The sequence below is a fragment of the Chiloscyllium plagiosum genome, chromosome 28 (assembly GCF_004010195.1).
Source record: "Chiloscyllium plagiosum isolate BGI_BamShark_2017 chromosome 28, ASM401019v2, whole genome shotgun sequence".
Lineage (NCBI taxonomy): Eukaryota > Metazoa > Chordata > Chondrichthyes > Orectolobiformes > Hemiscylliidae > Chiloscyllium > Chiloscyllium plagiosum.
The window spans coordinates 13088073-13110085 of record NC_057737.1 but is presented as its reverse complement, the minus strand read 5'-3'; the positions used below and the strand labels follow the sequence as shown (position 1 = coordinate 13110085).

The following is a 22013-nucleotide window of genomic DNA, read 5'->3' as shown; positions in this document are numbered from 1 at the left end:
TGGAAAGATATAACTAATGGGGTGCCACAGGGATCAGTCCTCGGCCTTGATTATTTACTATTCATATTCATGACTTGGAAAAGAGGGGAAAAGTGTAACTTAGACAAATTTGTTGATGATACAAAAAGGGTAAGTTGTGATGAGGACATAAGGAATCTGCAAGGGGGTATTGATTGGTGAATGTGAGGGCAAAACCTGACAGGTGAAGTTTAATATCGGGTAGTGTGAGATCAAACATCGTGATAGTAAATATCAAAAGGCAGACTATTATTAAAATGGAGGGAGACTCCAAAAAATGCAGCAAAGATGGATCGGAATATTCTTGTGAATGAAACACACAAAGTTAACATTAAATTGAAAATCTCTGCTTAGTGCCTAAGGTTACTGAGGATGGAGTTGAAAAATATTTCACTGATTTGAAATTTACCTGGCTAGGCAATGTGATAATAAGGAGGACTAGAGGGTTTGAGCTATAGGGAGAGGCTGAATAGGCTGGGACTGTTTTCCCTGGAGATCAGTGGCTGAGGGGTGACTTTATAGAGGTTTATAGAATCCTGAGGGTGTGGATAGGGTGAATAGCCAAGGTCCTTTCCCTGGGGTGGAGGAATTCAAAACCAGAGGGATTAGGTTTAAGGTGAGAGGGGAAAGTTTAAAAAGGACCTGAGGGGTAACATTTTCATGCATGCACTGGCAGAGGAAGTGGTGGAGGCTGGTACAATTACAACATTTAAAAGGCACTTGGATGGGTATATGAGTAGGAAGGGTTTGGAGGGATATGGGCCAAATGCTTGCAAATGGAACTAGGCCAGACTGGGATATCTGGCAGCATGGACAAGTTGGATCAAAGGGTCTGTTTCCTTGTTGTATGGCTCTGTGATTCTATGTGCAGTGGGTAGTTAAGAAGGCATATGGAATTTTGATTTACAATGTTAGAGGACTGAAGATTAAAAAGAAAAATGTCCTGATATAACTACTTTGGGGTGTTAGTGAGGCCGCACCTAGAGTGCTTTGTACAGCTATACAGTCTCTGTATTTAATAAAAGATGTAGTGGCATTGGAAGCAATTCAAAGAGATTACCAGGAAGATTCTTCAGATAATAGAGTTGACTTATCAAAAATAGATAAAAATATTAAATCTATATTCATTAGAGTTTAGAAGATTGAAGGTGATTTTATTGAAACATACAAGATCCTGAGGGACATAAATGGAAGTTGTTGGAAAAGCTCAGCAGGTCTGGCAGCAGCTGTGAGGAGAAATCAAAGTTAATGTTTCAAGTCCAGTAACCCTTCCTCAGTGGGGTTACTTGGCACGGTAGATGTTGAGAGGATATTTCTGTTAGTGGAGCAGTCACAAACTGGGTAAGTAGTTACATAACAAAGGGACAAAGCTGAGATGCGAAGGATTTTTTCTCCCAGAGGATGGTGAATATCTATCCCAGAGAGCTGTGGAGGTTAGATCACTGCCAGTAATGAGAGAGGAGGAAGAGAGATTTTCGTACAATCAAGGAGCTGAGGGCTATGAGGAATTGGCATGAAAGAGACGCTGAGGCCTGGGACGGATTATAGAGTTAAAAATCACACAACACCAGATTATAGTCCAACAGATTTATCTGGAGTGTACAAGCTTTCAGAGCTCTGCTCCTTCATCAGGTAGCTAGTGCTACATAGTTACCTGATGAAGGAGCAGCACTCCGAAAGCTAATACTTCCAAATAAACCTGTTGGACTATAAACTGGTGTTGTGTGATTTTTAACTCTATGATCCATCCCAGGCCTCAACGTCTCTTTCATGCAACTCCTCATAGCCCTCAGCTCCTTGATTGTATGAAAATCTCTCTTCATGGTATTGTGTGATTTTTAACTTTGTCTACCCCAGTCCAACACTGGCACCTCCACATCATTATAGAGTAGCAGGTTAGGAGTGAAGGGCTGAATAGAATACCTCTGCTACGTTTCATATGTCCCAATGCTTTAAAATGATGAAGTACTTGTCAGCATAAACAGAGAAACTACTTTATCAGGTTGAGAAGTCCAGAACAAAGTTTCATAAAATTAGAATCTTAAAATTCAAGGGATGTCACTTGGAGGAGCCATTTTCAGACTAAAGAGTGATGAAAACCTAGAATTCACTGCTTGAGAGGTCATTTCTCAAGACTTTGTTTTATTAGGTAAGGCTATCAAGAGGTATGCAGCAACAGAGACGAGATTCTGACCAATCACTGAAAGGACAGAATAGGTCAGAGGGATTGAATGGCCTGCTGTTGTAACTAAGTGTCTATAGAGTAGCTCATTGAATTCAGTAGCAGGAAAAAAACGGATATTATTTTCTTCCGACCAGCAGCTTTCCAGCCTGTGTTATTTACTGTTGTGATCCGAAGATAGGATATAATTACTGATGTCTTGGTTACTGCGGAGAGGTTTCTGACAATCAGTTAGTCAGCCTTTTGTTTTAAAAAGGCACAAGAATTAAAGTTGACATTGTTGCATAAACATAGCTGATACACAACTGGGAAGGCTCTGTATGTTTCCAACACTCTCAAATGACCTCAGTAACACAGTTGTGCAAGTCTTTCTTATCTAAATTTACTGATGACACAAAAACAGCAGGCCTGGTATTGTAAGACAGGATAGGATTAACTAATGTCCACATAGTGAGGGTGGCCCTTGATAGCAGTAATATTTGTATTTTAAGTTTAGTTTGAGAGAGAGAAGGGAGGGCCCTTCAAACATGAATAAGGCATGAAAGCAAGTGAGTGAAGAAAGAAAAAGGCATAAGACCAAAATGGTGAGAAATCGCTGAGCTCTGGGATGCAGTGGGATCTGGGTGTTTTGGTGCATGAAGCACAAAAGGTTAGTATGCAGTTACAGCAAGCAGCTAGGAATGTTATCATTCATTGTGCAGGGAATCAAATACAAAAGCGGGGGGTTCTGCTTCAGTTATAAGGCACATTGGTGAGACCATGTCTGGTATGCCTTTGTTCTGGACTTCTCAAACTCATAAAGTAGTTCCTCTGTTTATGCTGAGTATTGGTCTCCATTTTTAAGCAAGGATGTGACTGCATTGGAGGCATTTCAGGGAAGGTTTATACGTCTAATCCTTGAAGTGGGCAGTTTGGTAGTGGAAGCAGAATCTTTGAATATTTTTAAGGTACAGTTAGATAGATACTTGATAAGGGAGGGGGTTGATGCCCCTCAGGGGTAGACGCGAATGCAGAGTAACCATATCAGCCATTATTGTTCTGAATGGCAGAGAAGACTTGAGGGGCCAAGTGGCCTACTCTTACTTGTAGTTCCTGAAGAAGGGCTTATGCCCAAAACATTGATTCTCCTGCTCTTTGGATGCTGCCTGACCTGCTGCGCTTTTCCAGCAACACATTTTTCAGCTCTGATCTCCAGCATCTGCAGTCCTCACTTTCTCTTATTCCCTATCTCTATCCACCCTTACAGAGAGAGATGGCAGCTTCAGAGTACTGTCCATTACATACCTCACAGCAGAAACAGAACCACAGTATGAGTGCTAGCAAATTAAATTTCATTTATAATGCTTGCAGATTCCTGATTCGAGCCTGTCATTTTATTAGATTGCACAAGTTTAGCTTCCTGCCTTTGGATAAACTAACTTCCTGAATTTTATCAGTGGAGATAGGATACGTACAGTCGGACCTTATGGCTGAATTCCCATTCAGCATTAAGGAGTGCAGCTAATGCTTTTTTTCTATTCAGAGCCAAAACTATACTTGCATTAATTGATCAGACTTCTTCTATGACATAAAAATTGGAACCTGGAACAGGTAATCTCTCCATCTCAGTTTCCTCTATCCTGTCCCTTTGCAGATTAGCTCTTTTCTAAGTACCAGGAGACAATTGTTTGAAAGGCTTTTAAAGAATTTGCTTCTTTAAAAAAATTCAGCAGATTACCTTGCAAGTCTGAGGTGGATTACAATCAGATAATTTTAAGAGTAAGCATAATTATAGCTACCATACATACAGGCATATTTAAGATAGATTACATTATATACAGATAAACCTCAGACAAGGTTTAGGTAAAATTGTGATGCAGCATTTAGAGGAAATAACATAAAGATCCAACTGTAAATCATTCCTTAAATTGCAATGGAATAATTGCTGTCATTTAATAATCTAATATGACCATCACCATCCAAAGCACACACACTGAACAGTTCCCAGTATGAATAAAAACCCCAAACATCACACCAGATAGAGGTTTTATACAATCATTAGAAAGAAAACACAATAACAAGCACCATGAACTGATCTGAAGGCTGCAATTTCCTCTCAGTATTCTGAAGGCTAATCTGCTTGAGCTATACTCAGTGCTGGGTATCAACTCCACCCTTGGTTATATCGAAGCTGTAGAATCATTTCCAGATATTAAACTTAATGTTTCATTTTCTTAAAAAATAGAGCATTGTGTTACAATATAAGATGTATTTATGCAATTAAATATTGCTGAGTTTGAAGAGAAAACTATCAATCAATTCAACATGTTGTTTAACCCTTTAACAGCACCACCAATGCTGCAGCCACTGTAAGTGTGGAGTTCAATAAGCAAGTCCATCTCATTTGTGGTTCATTTTTTCTAAAAATGCTATAATGAGTAACCCCTCCTCCATTATCACCCCCTCCCCATTCTCTTGGATACTCGATAGAGGGCTGAAACATCTTTGTATAATCCATTGCACGAAAAGCATTTTTGAACAAGTCACCATTCAAACCTCTCAAATATGAATTTCCTACTAATCAAGATTTTGACTCATATTTTGATTTAATACTCAATTTATCAACAATCATTCATTTGCGTTTCACATAGCTCTTTCCCACTATTTCAAATACATTAAATCATTAAATCCCTTGTTGTCTTCATGTCTTCTATTTTACTGTTTCGCCCACTCTCACCCTCTCAATCTTCCTTGTGGTTTTCAGACATAACAGTGCATATTATACATATCATATGCCCCCAGCTCAAATGAATAGCTTCTTAGTAATTGTGCCGGAACCACTCATTCTCTCAAGAAAAATCATTACTTTTAGTTTTATTTCAAAATGACACAAGTATTTACTGCCTTACCTTCTGCGTTCTACAAAACACTTCAGATGGGGAAGGAACAGTCAGCAGTTGCCCAGAATGATGTCAGCACTTTGCTGATGCAGTTGCACAGTGACTGAGCTTTCCCGAGGTGGAGCTACACACAGTAAGGACTGTCTTGGTTTGTTTCACCAGTTTGCCAGGAACTGTTGCCCTCAGCTGCTTTTGAAAGCTCCACTCTCTCCAGGCACAGAGGCAGGCAAGTGTCAAAATCCACTGACCAATGAGTAAACAAGTTGAAGATGATCACGCCTGCTGAAATTCCCAGTTCCTGAGTTGCACTGGGATTTTCTCTTCATTAAAATAAACTTGATTGACAAGCGCTTCCTTTATTGAGTACAAAAGACCCAGGAGCCAAGATTTATAAGTAACATTGGGACAAGAATAACTCATTTAGGCCCTCAATCCTATTCTTCTATAGAGTGGGGATCATGGCTCTTTCTGTAGCTAACTTCATGTACCCATCTTAATATCAATCACACATTTTAAATTAACAATTGATCCAACGTTGACAATTTGTCATTTGTAGCAGAATTCCAAATGTTTATTTTACATCTAGAATGGTTTCTAATTGAATCACTGAAATGCCTGCTTTAATTTTTTTGAATATTCTTCCTATTCTTCCACCAGTGGAAATGATTTCTCTCTTTATGAGGCTTTTCAGAACTCCCAAATATCTTGAAAGTTTTCATCAAAGTTTCCCTCAATGTTTTAGGGAAGGTGACCCTAGTTTTTGTAATTTCTCCTTATAATTTCATTTTTGCAGTACAAATGTCATTCTGGTAATTCTTTCTTGCTCACCTTCTAAAGTCAATACATCCTTCATACACTATGGGATCCAGCTCTCAATACTCCAGGTGCAGTCTAACCAGGGCATTGTAGAAGCAAAACGTAATTTCTACCCTCGCATAATTTAGTCTTCTCAATATTGATATCACATTCCTCTAGCCATTTTAATTATTTTACCTAGTTGCTTATAACATTTTAAATTTCAGTGAGCAAGAGCCCCCAAATATCTTTCACTGTTTCCAGCTTTAGCCAATTTAGAGAATATTTTATTCTACTCCCAATGTGAACATATGGATTAGGAGTAGGCCACGCAGCCCAGGAAGCATGCTCCACCCTTCAATAAACTCATGCCTTATCCCCTTACTCCACTCTCCGACCTACCCCTGATAACATTTCACTCCTTTGTTTATCAATAATCTACCTGTACCTGCATACTAACCTTCTGCAACTCACTCACGAGGACACCCAGATCCCACTGCATCTCAGAGCTCTGCAATCTCTCGATATTTAGATAATATGCTCTTTTTGAATTCTTCCTGCTGGCAAGCACTCTGAACTTATGCATTTATTCAGTCAGCGAAGGTGGTATTGGGGAGACAAGATGGTGCCAGGTGTGCAGAGGGAGTTGTTTTCATGAATTGGGGTGGGGGCACGTCTCAGATCCGAGTCTGGGGCATAAAAGGGTAGGCAAAGTTTGGGGGGAGCGGGCATCATCGGTGTGTTGAGAGTCAGTTTAATAGCTCCAGAGGAGTTAGAGTGGGATTTTAATCTTCCAGCTTTCCCTCAGTAAATATGGGCTTAACTGCATAGCACCCCTGAAGAATCAGGGTGAAATGGATAGCTTTGGATGGTTGCAGGGATTTGCCGATCAGAATTTTCAACTTCATCAGCAATTCTCTTGGGGTTTGCTATTTTGGGATTTAGCAGGATCCAATGCATTGAAACAACTCTCTGATCTTTGGAAAATTTGGGTCACTGGAATATTATTTTTAATAATAATAGCTTCTAACATTTTCCCTGTGACATACATTAAGTGAGCTGACTTGTAGTTTCCTGATTTTGTCTGAATTGAAATCAATACATCACTGTGCTCACTAGCCACATTTCGTAAGACCTCGGGATGACATCCATCAGGACTCTGAGATTTGTCAGCCCTGGATTTATCAATTTGCTTCCTGAGTGATTGTAATTTTCTCGTGTTCCTCTCATTTCTTTTTGCTGTTTTTCAGCAATTTCTGGTAGGTCACCTGTACCCACTATAATGAAGATAACACAAAATACCTGTTCAATTCATCTGCCATCTCCTCATTTTTCGTTGTTACTTCCCCAGACTCACTTTCACATTCCTAATCATTTTACATTTCTACAGAACTTCTATTGTCTGTTGTTATAGTGGAATTTTACTCTTTTATGTCTGAGTGTGAGTTGCGTTGTGTTTTTGGAGGGCATTTTCCATGAGATCTGGTGAGATTTCTCAGTATCTCTTAACAAATGTGTCTCATCAATGATCTACCCCACTCCCATGGCTTCCCATATGTCTGATTCCAGCCCCATCTTACCATGCACCCTTCCTAAAACAACTCAAACGCAGCGGATATCGCAGAATGCATTGGCATCCCTTGCCTTTGTGCCAGCTTTAAAAGCTTGTTGTGTACCCAGACAAGTCTGTCATCTGGAGCTATGCTGCATTGTTCCTGACATTTGCCCCAGACATGGTAGACAGGGGGAAATTGTCACCCCCCCTTTATGGGTAGAGACCTGGAGCTCCTGCTTGATGAGGTGGAGTGGCAACCTCTTCCTCAGGAACAGCAAAAGTCAGACCATGCCACCTGGGTTCAAGCACTCTCAGTGTCTGGGGGAATAGCCCAGCAATGTAGGAAGAAGGTCAATGTCATTCGCTGCTTCACCAGTGTAAATGTTACCACCTTCTCTCTGATATCTCACACTCACTCTGTCTCTGCTACTGTACCCAAGGACTGTTAAGATTCAGGCTCTACCCCTCTCACTGTTTCCTGCAGCTCTCTCATTATCAGCCACCAACCCCTGACACCACTAACCCCACATGCTCTCTGTGCTGCCCACCCTCTCACTTGGGACACCTCCCCACCTGCACCAAGCTGCGCCAACCCACTTTCACCTCTCTAATACCTGTCGCTCTTTCATTCCAGGAGGAAAAACAGCCGCCAATAGGGTAGAAAGACTCAAGATGAGTGATGGACTGCCTGACACTCAGCTGCTGTGGTGACCATCCTAATTCTGACCAATCCATGGGGCTGGCTGACCGTATCCAAGCTCCTAGAATAGTATCAGAGGCTGCCCTTGACTTACTGAGTGGAAATTCTTTGGCCTCCCTTGACTTGACTGAGGCTTGCTTCAGCCCTTCGACCCTGTTGTACCAACCTGTAAAACCAATCTGAAGCCCATTTAACCTACACTATTCCAGCTTCATCCACATGTTTATCCAATGACCATTTAAATGCCCTTAATGTTGGTGAATCTACTACTGTTGCAGGCTGGGCATTCCATACCCTTACTACTCTCTGAGTAAAGAAACTATCTCTGACATCTGACCTACATCTATCACCCCTCAATTTAAAACTATGTCCCCTCATGCTAGCCATCACTATCCAATGAAAAAGGCTCTCACTGTCCAATCCTTTGATTATCTTGGATGTCTGTATTGAGTCACCTCTCAACCTTCTTCTCTCTAATGAAAACAGCCTCATGTCCCTCAGCCTTTTCTCATAAGACCTTCCTTCCATACCAGGCAACATCCTGGTAAATCCCCTTTGCACCCTTTCCAATGTTTCCACATCCTCCTAAAATGTGGCGACCAGATCTGTACGCAATACTCCAAATGTGGCCACACCAGAATTTTGTACAATCCCTCTGCCAATAAAAGCTAACAAACCGTATGCCTTCTTAACAAATCTATCAACCTGGGTGGCACCTTTCAGGGATCTCTTTACATGGACACCGAGATCTCTCTGCTCATCCACACTACCAAAAATCTTACTATTAGCCCAATAGTCTGTATTCCTGTTAATCCTTCCAAAGTGAATCACCTCACACATTTTCAAAATAAACTCCATTTGCCACCTCTCAGCCCAGCTCCACAGCTTTTCTATGTTCCTCTGTTACCTGCACTGATCTTAGTGTCATCTGCAAATTTATTAACCCATCCTTCTCCGCCCTCATCCAGGTCATTTATAAAAATGACAAACAGCAGTGGCCCCAAAACAGATCATTGTGGTACACCACTAGTAACTGAACTCCAGGGTGAACATTTCCCATTAATCACGACCCTCTGTCTTCTTTCAGCTAGCCAACCTCTGATCCAAATTTCTAAGTCACCCTCAATCCCATGCCTCCGTATTTTGTGCAATAGCCTACCGTGGGGAAACTTATCAAACGCTTCATTGAAATCCATGTACACCACATGAACTACTGAACCCTCACCCACCTGTTTGGTCACCTTCTCAAATAACTTAGTAAGGTTTGTGAGGCACGACCTACCCTTCACAAAACCGTCACCCTCAATCCCATGCCTCCGTATTTTGTGCAATAGCCTACCGTGGGGAAACTTATCAAACGCTTCATTGAAATCCATGTACACCACATCAACTACTGAACCCTCACCCACCTGTTTGGTCACCTTCTCAAATAACTTAGTAGGTTTGTGAGGCACGACCTACCCTTCACAAAACCGTGTTGACTATCCCTAATCAAATTATTCCTTCCTAGATTATTATTAAATCCTATATCTTGTAATCCTTTCCAACACTTTACCGACAACTGAAGTAAGGCTCACTGATCTATAATTACCAGAGTTGTCCCTACTCCCCTTCTTGAACAAGGGAACAACATTTCTATCTTCCAATCTCCTGGTACTATTCCTATAGACAATGACTGCATAAAGATCCAAGTCAAAGGTTCTGCAATCTCCTTCCTAGCTTTCTAGTGAATTCTCCAATAAATTCCAACCGGCACAGGGGACTTACCTATTTTCACACTTTCCAGAATTGCTTAAACCTCCTCCTTATGAACCTCAATCCCATCTCGTCTAATAGCCTATATCTCAGTGTTCTTCTCAACAACATTGTCATTATCCAGTGTGAATACTGATGAAAAATATTCATTTAGCGCCTCTCCTATCTCCTTGGACTCCACACACAACTTCCCACTACTGTCCTTGACTTGCCCTAATCTTACTCCAGTCATTCTTTTATTCTGTGCTGGAGAAACTCAGCAGGTCTGGCAGCATCCATGGAGAGAGAAATCAAGTTAACATTTTGAGTAAAAAAGTCAACTCTGTTTCTTCACAAAGTTGCTAGAATCATGGAGTTTTTCCAGCTCTTCCCATTTTTAATTTAGATTTCCAACATCAGCAGGATTTTGCTTTCACTGATTTACAAACGACTTAATTGTCCATCCCTATAAGAAACATAAGCTAAGAGTTTAATTCAAACCCATTCATCTCCCAGGTGATTGCTTACTGCAGCCATCCTGTTATCTCTCCCTTAAAGCTTGACCCCCTCCTTGATTCTCCATCCTCTCCCTAAACTATTCCAGATATTCAAACTTGACCAGGTTGGGTCTGGGATTCTGGTATCAAAGTCTGGTCAGTTTGAAAAGAAGCTTAAAGACAAGCTCCTTCTTGGCAGCTGAATCTCCACCCCCCTGAAGAAGGCAGAAACCTCTGAATAATACAAGATGGAAAGCCTGAGACACAGACCTTAGCATAACTACCACTTAAATTCTGACTGTCTTTGTGTAGGTACTGAAAGAAGAGTGTAGGTGTGCAAAGGACAAAAGGACCTTACTCAAGAACCAACAAGTTAAGCTGCCCTCTACCATTTTTAAAGGGACAAGTGCAACTGAATCTGATATCTGATCAAATCGAGGAATCAACTGCTTAACTGGATGGACCTCATACTCAGGAACAAACAGAGCCTTGTAATATTGCAGGCTGATAATAAGCATTTGATGTTGATTAATTTTGATTAATGTACATAAAGGGACAAGAAGGCACACACAATCTAAAGCTCAATGAGGTCAATTGATATCTCAGCGCAAACCTGACAGGAGCAAATGATAGTGATAATTACTTTATAACCATATATAAAGTTCATCCTCCATATAGAGTTGGGTCCAGTTATAAAAGGAATCTCTGTTGAATTAGGTGGTGGTGTATTATCCTTTGTAAAAGGAGTGCAATGTATTTGGATAGTGAGGGTGCATGTTTGATAGTTGAATTGTAAAACATTAACCATTATTATCTGCATATTGTATGGCAAACTTTCCAGCTTTGCAAAGCAACCCAGGTACTGCGCTATTGCTAATTTACAGGAATATCAGCTTAATCTCTAGTCTTCCCTCCTCAAAGGCAAAGACAATGGGATACAATACTTAGAGTACCAGCTCCTTTCCTGTAAATCGGCCTTTTAAAAAATTAATTATTGGGATATAAGTGTCAATGACCAGCATTTGTTACCCATTCCAAACTGACCTCGAGCCTCTTTCTTCAATTGCTGTAATCTAAGCAGTGTTGCAAATTCCAGGATTCTGACCCAGCAACACTGAAGGAGTGGTGACACAGTCCCACGTCAGGATTGTTTGCGGCCGGGTGATGATGGACCCATGTATCTGCTGCCCTTGCTCTTCTAGGTGGTAGAGGTCACAGTTTTGGAAGTTGGTATCGAAGGAGCCTTGGTTAGATGTTGCAGTGCATCTTGTAGATAGTACACATTGCTGTCACTGTACATCAGTTGTGGATGATGTGAATGTTGAGGCTGGAGGTTAGGGTGTTAAGCAAGCAAGCTGATTTGTCCTGGATTGTGCTGAGTTGAGGAATATTGCTGGAGCTGCGTTCATCCAAATAGTTGATGAGTATTCACACACACTCTTGACTTGTGCCTAGCAGATCGTGGGCAGGTCTTAAGGAATAAGAGGTGAATTTCTCACTTAGGAATTCCCAGTATTTCCCTGTTCTTGTGGCTACAGTATTTTTATGGGCTAATTCAGTCAGGTTCTAATCAATACTAACGCCCTGGATGTTGATGGTGAGGGATTCTCTGATGGTCGTGCTGTTGAATGTCAAGAGAAGATAGTATGACTCTCTCTCTGATTATTGTCTGGCATTTGTGTGTCTTAAAGGCTACTTGCCACTTATCAGCCCAAGTCTGGCTGCTGTCCTCAAACTGTTTGTGGAGTTGTGATTAGCAGTGAACAATACTATCAGCAGTGAATATCCCCATTTCCAGTCAGTCAGGTTCTAATCAATACTAACGGCCTGGATGTTGATGGTGAGGGATTCTCTGATGGTCGTGCTGTTGAATGTCAAGAGAAGATAGTATGACTCTCTCTCTGAAGGGCAGTGCTCATTTGTGTGTCTTAAAGGCTACTTGCCACTTATCTGCCCAAGTCTGGCTGCTGTCCTCAAACTGTTTGTGGAGTTGTGATTAGCAGCGAACAATACTATCAGCAGTGAATAACCCCATTTCCAGCCTTGCGTAAGTCTCAGCATTGAGTGTCTGAAGGCGAAAGTGAGTACTGCGAATGCTGGAGATTAGAGTCGAGAGTGTGGTGCTGGAAAGGTACAACAGGTCAGGCAGCATCTGAGGGGCAGGAAAATCGATGTTTTGGCCAAAAGCCCTTCATCAGAAATGAGGCCTGAGGAATTGCGTGTCTGAAGCCCATCTCGCCACAGTGCATCAGAGCAAGTTTGATGCTTGATCTCCCCAAATATCTTACACAAATCATAGTGTGCGAGAGACTTAATTGGAACAGCAATCAACATTTGGAGTAATGATGGGTTTTATTTCCAAACTCCATTGCAATAGAAAACTGTCACCAATTTATACTGTCCTCTGTGTTCCAAATTGAAATCAATTAAATCGTTACAGACTAGTCTTTAAGCATAAAGCTTTGAATGGGTGCCAGCCGTCGTGTCCTAACTTCTGAGCCAGAAGGCCCAGGTTCTAGTCCCACCTGCCCTAAATATGTTTCACAACATGTCTGGTGACTGATAAAATAACCAAGCTTCATTTAACTTGATACACCTTTTTTAAATTCACTCATGCAACAGGGGGGGTCGCTGGCTGGGCCAAATTGGATTGCCCATCCCTAGTTGCCTTTGAGAAGGTGGTGGTGAGCTGCTTTCTTGAACCACCACTGTCCACATACTGTATTTGGACTCTCAATACCATGAAGGAAGGAACATCAGGATTTTGACCAAACAACTGTGAAGGTATGGCAACATATTTCCAAGTCAGTTAGGTGAGTGGCTTGGAGGGGAACTTGCAAGTGGTGGCGTTGCCATGTATCTGCTGCCCTTGTCCTTTTAGCTGGAAGTGGTTGTGAGTTTGGAAGGGGTTGTCATAGGACCTTTCATGAATTTCTCCATTTTGTAGATGGTAAACACCGCTCCTACTGAGCATTGGTGATAAAGAGAGTGAATGTTTATGGATGTTGTGCCAATTAAATGGTCTGCTTTGTTCTGGATAGTGTCAAGATTTGTGGGTGTTATTGGAGCTGCACCAATTCAGCCAACTGGGAGTATTCCATCAGACTCCTGACTTGTGGGTGGACAGGCTTTGGGGAGTTAGGAGGTGAGTTACTCACAGCAGGATTCCTAGCCACTGTGAATGGTTTAATGTTTTTCTTAACCACCAGATACGAGTGAATTTAATTAAAACAAATGGCTCTATGCACTGATATTACAATTAAGATTGGTTCTATCACCCTTTGCCAGAAAGATTTATTTCTTTGTTCTTGTTACTTATCTACTTTGTGTTTTGGTCCCAACTGAATTAGATCCTGTACTTTTTTATTTTATTGTTCTGACTCACAATTTTGTTTAGCCTGAAGGCTGCAGTCTTATTAGAAACTGCTGCATCAATATGGAGTAAATAATTTTTTTTTCAGTAATTGCATACGCCCTTCTATCTCATTTAGGCACCCAGAGAAATTCTCACAGCTCTTCCCCATGGCTTTTCACAATTAAATTGGATCTCTACAGAGGAAGGGGATCAGGCTTGCACCTCAGGGAATTGCCTGATCCAGCACAATCCTGCCTTCTCTCTCGGGGAACTTTTCAAGGTCAGAAATTCCTGACGGAATTGCAGAATTCCTCCTCCTGATCGAAGCCTGCTTCAATTCCCAGGAGCTAATACACAGCAGAGTTCTTTGCAACTACCATTTTCAATTAGAAAGGGGGGGGGGGGGGGGGCTGGAAATGTGAGGCAGTGTTACTGCAGGAGGCCGCTTCACAAAAAAAAAACACAAAATAAATTGTTGGAAATTTCCCCAACTGACAACAGAATTAATAGAATGTTATCATTCATTCAGCTCATCGGTTCTGTACTGAGCTCTCCTCTGCCTATACAAACCATCCACTCTAATCTCATTTTCCTGCTTGCTCCTTATGTATTAGTCAACATTGTTCATGATTTGAATTCTAATCTGTGTTCAACATTGTTTTCTGATGGGGAAATTCCACAATATAATTATCCTATGATTGAGAGGATTTTTTTATTTAATCACTTCTTTCATTTTTTGATTACCTTAAATGAAGATATAAAATTTTGAATACACGCACAAACAAATTCAAGAACAGCTTCTTCCCTGCTGTTAACAGATTTTTGAATGGACCTCTCAAATATTAATTCTGATCTCTCTCTCTCTCTCCATCTTTACTGTGGCTGCAACGCTGTATACTGCACTCGGTTCTGCTACCCTGATGCCCTTTCTGTAGTATGATCTGCCTGTAAAATATTCAAAATAGTACTTTTCACTGTATCACAGCACACATGACAATAATATATCAGTCACCTCTCTGATGTGTGAAAACAATCCCATTTATAACCATCATTATCTTGATAATCTTCATTGGGTTATATCATAATCTTCTCACCACTAGTTAAAAGTAAGATGCTGAAATGATAGTGGATCTTTCATTCATGATATCTTGGAATAATACATTGGTGAAAGATAGGCTTTGGACTCTGATTCCTGTGCAGCTTCTTTCACAATTAACTGGACTCCCAGTTTTTTTCTCAAGGCCATACAAACATTTCCATTTATCCTTTCAAATAGCCAATGTTTTCTATATGCAATTATGAAAGAGATATTAAATTCCCCTTTGAAAGTTATTATTGATTTTTTTCCCTCTGCTCTTTCAGGCAGTGCATTCCAATTCACAACAACACACTGCAGAAAAAATAACTCTCCTCAGCTCACATCCAATTTTTTGTCAATTATTTATTCCACGTTTCTTCCACTGGAACCAGTTTCTTCCCATTAACTTTATCAAAACTCTTCATAATTTTGAACAGTCCTATGGAGCTATGAATACTGTGAGGATTGAGGGATCTGAGGATAATGTGGGACAATGTAGATGAGCTGGAAGATCAGCCATGGTCTTAATGAATTGCAGAGCAGGCTCAAGGAGATGGCTGACCTCTTCCTGCCTCCATTTCATATCTAAGACGACAACTCCAGGGCTAGGAGAAAGTGACAACTGCAGATGCTGGAGAGTCAGAGTCGAAAGGTGTGGTGCTGGAAAAGCACAGCAGTTCAGACAGTATCTGAGGAGCAGGACAGTTGACGTTTCGGGCATAAGCCCTTCATCGGGAGTGTGGAGGGGGAGGGGGAGGCAGCTGGGAAGGTGAGAGGTGGATGCAGTTGCTTGTGAAGTCAATGTTGATGATGTGTGATTGGGGGGGGGGGGGGGGGGTAGGGTTGGGGGGAGTGGGGGGGAGAGGGGTAGGTGGTCCCAAGGTGGAAGATGAGATGTTCTCCCCATGTAACTGAAGTCCTCTAACCTTGGTACTGTGGTAGTAAATTTACTCTGTACCTACTCTAAGGTTTCATGATTCTATTCACTTTATTTTGTGCCTATTCCAATACTTATATCCTTCCCATAATAAGATGTCTAGACACAATACTCTAACAGTGGTGTGAGTCAGGTTCAACATTACCTCTTGGTTTTGCCTCCCTAAGTCCAAACTCCATTGAAAAGTGACAGCCATAACCAGGTCCAATTGTATTGGACTTTTAATAACCCATTTCCATACTTGCCAAAAGTCCGTACGCTTTTCCAGTTCAGGGAGCATTTTTTTTTGCATGTTTGTACCTGAACTGCACTTGACACCTTACTACGGACCTTGTCCATATCCTTCCAAATCCATCCATTTGTCAAACTGAGGAGCTGGTGTATGGGAGAACGATTCACATTTTTGGACCATTGGAATTTCTTCTGGGGTAGAAGTGACCTGTACAAAAAGGATGGATTACACCTGAATTGGAAAGAATTAACATACTGGCAGGGAGGTTTGCTAGAACTGCTTGTGAAGATTTAAATTAGTAAGATGGGGGAAGAGCTGGAATGGGATCCAGGGAGATAGTGAAGAAAGAGATCAATCTGAGACTGGTATAGTTGGGGAAAGGAGAGAGTCAAACAGTCAGGGCAGACAGGGACAAAGCAGAGAACAAGGAAGGACTGATTAATAAAAGTGCACTTATTTCATTTCAATAGGCCGAACAGGGAAGGCAGATGAATTCAAGGCATGGTTAGGAACATGGGACTGGGATATCATACCAATTACAGAAACTTGATTCAGGGATGGACAGGACTGGCATCTTAGGATACAAATGCTACAGGGAGGACAGAAAGGGAGGCAAGAGAGAAGTGGGAGGGGGAGGCATTTTTGATAAGGGATAACATTACAGATGAACTGAGGGAGGATATTCCCGGAAATATATCCAGGGAAGTTATTTGGGTGGAACTGAGAAATAAGAAAGGGATGATCACCTTATTGGGATTGTAATAGTTCGAGGGAAATTGAGAAACAAATTTAAGAAGGTCTCAGTTATCTGTAAGAATAATAAGGGGGTTATGATAGGGGATTTTAACTTTTCAAACATAGACTGGGACTGTCATAGTGTTAAGGGTTTAGATGGAGAAGAATTTGTTAAGTGTGTACAAGAAAATTTTCTGATTCAGTATGTGGATGTACCTACTAGAGAAGGTGCAAAACATGACCTACTCTTGGGAAATAAGTCGGGGCAGGTGACTGAGGTGTCAGTGGAGGAGCACTTTGGCCAGTGACCATAATTCAATTAGTTTTAACATAGTGGTGGAAAAGGATAGACCAGATCTAAAAGTTGAAATTCTAAATGGGACAAAGTCAAAGATCACACAACACCAGGTTATAGTCCAACAGATTTATTTGGAGGCACTAGCTTTCGGCGCACTGCTCCTTCATCAGGTAGCTGTGGGCCATACTCCACAACCACCTGAGGAAGGAGCAGTACTCCGAAAGCTAGTGCTTCCAAATAAATCTGTGGAACTATAACCTGGTGTCATGTGATTTTTAACTTTGTACACGCCAGTCCAACACTGGCACCTCCAAATCAAATTCTAAATTGGAGGAAGGCTAATTTTTGACAGTATTAGGCAAGAACTTTCAAAAGCTGATTGGGGGCAGAAATTCTCAGATAAAGGGACGGCTGGAAAATGGGAAGCCTTCAGCAATGAGATAACGAGAGCCCTGAGACAGTATATTCCTGTTAGGGTGAAAGGAAAGGCTGGTAGGTGCAGGGAATGCTGGATGACTAAAGAACTTGAGGGTTTGGTTAAGAAAAAGAAGGAAGCATATGTTAGGTATAGACAGGATAGATCGAGTGAATCCTTAGAAGAATATAAAGGCAGTAGGAGTATACTTAAGAGGGAAAACAGGAGGGCAAAAAGGGGACATGACATAGCTTTGGCAAATAAGTTTAAGGAAATACAAATACATTAAGGATAAAAGGGTAACAAAGGAGAGAATAGGGCCCCTCAAAGATCAGCAGCCTTTGTGTGAAGCCACAGGATATCAGGGAGATACTAAATGAGTATTTTGTATCAGTGTTGACTATGGAAAAGGACATGGAGGATATAGACTGTAGGGAAAGAGATGGTGACATCTTCAAAAATGTCCATATTACAGAGGAGGAAGTGGTGGATGTCTTGAAATGCATAAAAGTGATAAATCCCCAGGATCTTATCAGGTGTACCCTAGAACTCTGTGGGAAGCTGGGGAAGTGATTGCTGGGCCTCGTGCTGAGATAGTTGTACCATTGGTAGTGAGGTGCCAGAGACAGGAGGTTGGCTAACGTGGTAAGGGTGGTAAGAAGGGTGGTAAGGACAAGCCAGGGAACTATAGACGGATGAGCCTGACCTCAGTGGTGGGCAAGTTGTTGGAGAGAATCATGAGGGACAGGATGTAAAGTATTTGGAAAGGCAAGGACTGATTAGGAATAGTCAACATGGCTTTGTGCGTGGGAAATCACGTTTCACAAACTTGATTAAGTTTTTTGAAAAATTAACAAAGAGGATTGTTGAGGGCAAAGCAGTAGATGTGATCTATATGGACTTCAGTAATGCATTTGACAATGTTCCCATGGGACACTGGTTAGCAAGAATAGATCACATGGAATACAGGGAGAAGTAACCATTTGGAGACAGAACTGGCTTGAAGGTAGAAAACAGAGGGTGGTAGTAGAAAGTTGTTTCTCAGACTGGAGGCCTGTGACCAGTGGAGTGCCACAAGGATCGGTGCTGGATCTCTACTTTTTGTCATTTACATAAATGAGCATATGCGAGCATAAGAGGTACAGTTGGTAAGTTTGCAGATGACACCAAAATTGGAGGTGTAGTGGACAGTGAAGAGGGTTACCTCAAATTATAACAGGATCTTGACCAGATGGGCCAATGGGCTGAGAAGTGGCAGATGGAGTTTAATTCAGATAAATGCAAGGTGCTGCATTTTGGGAAAGCAAAACTTAGCAGGACTTATACAGTTAATGGTAAGGTTTTAGGGAGTGTTGCTAAACAAAGAGACCTTGGAATGCAGGTTCATAGCTCCTTGAAAGTAGAGTCGCAGGTAGATAATATAGTGAAGAAAGCATTTGGTATGCTTTCCTTTATTGGTCAGAGTATTGAGTACAAAGGTTGGGAGGTCATGTTGCAGCTGTACAGGACATTGGTTAGGCCACTTTTGGAATATTACATGCAATTCTGGTCTTTGTCCTATTGGAAGAATGTTATGAAACTTGAAAGGGTTCAGAAAAGATTTACAAGAATGTTGTCAGGGTTGAGGATTTGATCTATAGGGAGAAGTTGAACAGGCTGGGGCTGTTTTCCCTGGAGCATCGAAGGCTGAGGGGTGACCTTATAAAATTGTGAGGGTATGGATAGGGTAAAAAGACAAGGTCTTTTCCCTGTGGTGGGGGAGTCCAGAACTAAAGGGCATAGGTTTAGGGTGAGAGGGGAAAGATATAAAAGTGACCTAAGGGGCAACTTTTTCATGCAGAGGGTGGTACGTGTATGGAATGAGCTGCCAGAAGAAGTGGTGGAGGCTGGTACAATTGCAACATTTAAAAGGCATCTGGATGAGTATATGAATAGGAAGGCATTAGAGGGATATGGGCTGGGTGCTAGCAAGTGTGATTAGATTGGGTTGGGATATCTGGTCAGCATGGACGAGTTGGACCGAAGGGTCTGTTTCTGTGCTATACATCTCAATGACTCTTTGACTCTAATCAGGCAACAGTCGCCTTGCTGCCTCACAATAAACTGACACTTCAGCCCAACCACAGTTAGAATAAAATGGTAGCCTGGAAACCTGTGGTACTGATTTAGTTCTGCCACAAACCACATTGCCTCTGGGGACAGATTAAACCATTTTGTGAGCTACATTTGCTGCCCTGGAAACATACATTAGTACATTTATAATAATGCTTCATAGAGAGATGAGACTCGATATAAATGATGTAAATGCCAATTCTGTGCACCCTGTGTCACTTTCCCATGTGTCACTGAAGAATTTATTGACAATCTTTCTTCAGAGTGTCTGATGTGAAGTAAAAATGCTGTGGCTGACTTTTCAATCACTCTTAATACGATTAAAATAAGAAGTAAAGTTTCTGAAAATTCTGCAATGCAGAATGGGGATCATTCAACCCAGTAACTGCGTGTTTTAGACTGGGAGCCTGTCCAACCAGGAGTGGTATACTGCAGGCAAACAGCTCAGGATTTTCTGTACGTTATTGAGGGTTGAATGTTGGCCTGGATATCAGAATAATTCCTTGAACTTCTTTGAATATGGTTTGTGGAGATGGTCAACAGGCAGGCAAAACTTCAGTTTGTGTCGTAGCCAAAAGACAGCACCTCTGACAATGCAACACTTCTCAGATACTGCACTGGAGTGATAGCTTGGATTGTGTGCTTGAACTTTAGTGGAACCTAGTCATACTGGGTACACAAACAGGTTTTGCCTTTTCTTCCCTTGTGCTGAATCAGGAAATATTCACTTTCATCAGCATTGCGAAGCTCCAAACTCCAGCTGTGGTTCCACCCTGATACATTCCCCCTTCCAAGCTGGCTGCTGTCAAATTGTGTTCTTGGAAAAATTGTCAAAAAGCCAGAAATGAACTTGGCAACAAGCTCTGTCAAACAAGTGTCATACTGTGAGATCCTGACAGCCTGTTGAGCAGTTTTATGAGGATTCATCATCACGTCAATCAATAACACAGCCAGAATCACATCAACAGCCTGCCTTAAGAGAGGATGTATCACTGCCATCTGCAATTTGGGAAGGCAAGGCTGCACTGTTAGAAATTCTACAGGGAACTGAAGCTTTGCTAATGCACCAGGGCAGCCTCTAGTTAAAGGCTACACGCTGACAGCTTGCTGTGAATCTGAAAGGACAATCGTGTGTTTGAGTACCATCTTGTCAAAAGTCCATTGTAAACGTAACTGGGCAGCTCCTGGTTGAGGGCTTTTCTCTCAATAAGGGAGAGTAAATATAAGAGGACACTCTACAGCATCTTGCTGAACGGAGAACAGAGTGTTGGGGGGGGGAGGGGAAATCAACTGGCAAGTGAAAAAAAATTAACACATACTGTGGCAGTCAGAGACAGAGTAAGAAAATGCTGGAGAAAGAAACAGAAAGTAAAAAGAGAAAAGGAAAGCCAGCAATGAAGAAACAGACAGTGAACTCATTCTCACTTTACTGTTGTGTGATGGAATAGTCTCTATTTCTCTAATAATGACCTTCCCTCCATCAAAAGTTCAGAAGTGGGAATGTTTACTGGTGACTGCACAACATTCAGCACCACTCCCAACGCCTCAGACACTGAAGCAGTTCACATCCAAATGCAGCAAGATCTTGACACCATGCAGGCTTGGGCTGATAAGTGGCAATTAACATTTGTTACACAAATGTCAGGCAATGAACATCTCAAAGAAGAGAGAATGTACCACCTTTCAATGGCATTCAGTGGCATTATTATTTCTGAATCCCCCTTTATCAATATTCTAAGGGTCGACCAGAAACTGAACTGGACTCGCCATATAAAGACATCATCTATAAGTCAGGAGTGGAATGGAGTACTCCCACTTGTCTGGATGAGAGCGGCTCGAATAACACTCAAGCTTGACAGCATCCAGGACAAATGATTTGACTGATGACACATCCACTCTCTCCACCACTAATGCTCAGTGCCAGCAGTGTGTACCACCAACAAGATGCACAGTAGACATTTAGCAAGGCCCCTTGGATAGCACGCTCAAAACCCATGATCACCACCATTCAGGAGGACAAGAACAGAAGATACATGGGAGCGGATAGAGGGGAAGGCAAGCTCCCCTCCAAACCACTTACCACCCTGAGTGGGAAATTCCAATCATACTGGGTCAATGTACAACAATGGTTTGGAGTTGGGTACCAAATGTAATATTTCCAAATTTGTGAACAATACAAAACTAAGTAGGAATTTGTGCTGTAAGGAAGATATAAAGTAATTTAGAAGAATTTGGACAAGCTGATTGAATGGACAAGATCATGACAGATAGAGTATAATATGGAAAAATATGAGGTTATCTACTTTGGTAGGAGAAACAGATGTGCAGAGTCTTTCTTAAATGGTAAGAGGTTGGAAAGTTTGGATGTGTAAACTGACCAAGATGACCTTGTCACTGAAGGCTAACATGCAGGTGCAGCAAGCTATTAAGAATATTAGTCTTTATTGCAGGAGAATTCGGATACGCAGGATGAGTAATTAGGTCTTGTTTC

The 22013-nt window shown here is 41.6% G+C and overlaps 1 protein-coding gene across 2 annotated transcripts in view; it reads right to left on the bottom strand.

Moving 5' to 3' along the window:
* Positions 1-22013, bottom strand: part of rap1gap2a (RAP1 GTPase activating protein 2a) — a 516227-nt gene that overhangs the window by 345239 nt on the left and 148975 nt on the right. The window contains exon 1 of one of the 2 annotated variants that reach the window (XM_043718320.1): positions 5089-5134. The exons of the other annotated variant lie outside the window; for it this stretch is intronic. The gene's annotated coding sequence lies outside the window, so the exon portion shown is untranslated. Of the gene's footprint in view, positions 1-5088; positions 5135-22013 lie in introns of those variants that run through there. 2 annotated transcript variants of the gene reach the window in all.